This window comes from Miniopterus natalensis, chromosome 9 (genome assembly GCF_054644295.1).
Source record: "Miniopterus natalensis isolate mMinNat1 chromosome 9, mMinNat1.hap1, whole genome shotgun sequence".
In the NCBI taxonomy this organism is placed as follows: domain Eukaryota; kingdom Metazoa; phylum Chordata; class Mammalia; order Chiroptera; family Miniopteridae; genus Miniopterus; species Miniopterus natalensis.
In genome coordinates this window covers 12,711,792-12,713,216 of record NC_142089.1, presented here as the reverse complement: position 1 = coordinate 12,713,216, position 1,425 = coordinate 12,711,792, and positions in this window count along the sequence as shown.

The following is a 1,425-nucleotide window of genomic DNA, read 5'->3' as shown; positions in this document are numbered from 1 at the left end:
CCAGCCTTTCCCACCTCTCAGATGACAACTCCATCCTTCTAGCCACTGGGGCTCTGAACACTTCAGCCATCCTTGACTCCGCTCTTTCTCTCACGCCCAAATCCAGTCCATCAGCAAACCTTCCCAGTTTCATCTTCAAGATACATTCAGAATCCAACCACTTCTCACCACCTTCACTGTTACCCCCAGGACCAAGCCACCATCATCTCTCGCTTGGAAGTCATTGCACGGTCTAATGTTACCCACGCTTTACTTATGTAACTTATTGCCTGTCTCCCCAGAACACAAATGCTGTGGGAGCAGGGATTGTGGTCTGTTTTGTTCATTCCCATTGCCTTGTGTCCCCATCGCCTAAAGGATTGTCTAACACAGAGTAGGCGCTCAATGAATGGCTCTCAAACGAATGAATGAAATTCCATAAACACGCCAAGAACAGGCGGGAGCCAGCACTTGCTAGAGATAGAAGGCGGGGATTTTCAAAAATAAATCACCCCTCCCCAGCCCATTGCTCTGAGCTCCTTCTCAAGTGCCCTCCCCACTGGCTGGCCAAGGATGCCCACCTGGGGTGGCTTCCCCCACCTCTGGAGTGGAGGTACCAGGGCATAACCTCACATTTTGGCGGGGGGTATAGCGCAGTGAGTCAGGTGGACATCGTGCAAACTCTGGCTCTACCACTTACTATCGGTGTGACCGGTAGCCACGATTCTCTCCAGTAAAATTGAGATACTAGTGATGATTCCTGGCACTTGTTTTAGTGAATTCTGGGTGCCAGGCACCGTGCTGAAACTCTCACACGTAGCTCATGTGGTCCCCACATCAATCCAAAGGAACAAGTACTATAGCTACAACTTCCACCTTACTCAGGGAGCCAGAGCTACGGAGAGGCGAGCTGCCCAAGGTCATAGCTGTACGAGGCAGAGCCGGCCTGGAGCCCAGGAGGTCTGACTGCTCGGTGCTTTATATGCTGTCTGACCTCCTGGCATGTAAGATAAGATCTGGCGCCTGGTGCACAGTCAGTCCCCAGAGGACACTGACATCTTCGCCGTGTGGGGTCAGACACCCAGAGTCTATGGATAGATGCAGAGCTAGGGAAGGGGACCGGGAGTGATGGGAGCTTGCTGGCCTTCTGTTAGCAGCTGATTTCCCCCACCAGGGGCACCAGCTGAAACCCTCTTGTCCATCCCCCAGAGAAGCCTGGGGCCTCCGCCCCTGGCCTCCGGATTGACAGGCCTGAATGAGAAGGGCTGGGCATGGAGCCAGGAGGTGGGGACTTCGCTCAGGCAGGCTAATCAAGTCTCGGGGTGAAATTAAAAGGGAGGAGGAAGCAGGGACCTGTCAGAATTCACACTTCTTCCCGGCTACAGGGTGCCTCGGAGAGGACCTGGGGAGCCAGGGCGCGAGCAGGTCGGGAGCCAGGGCCGTAGG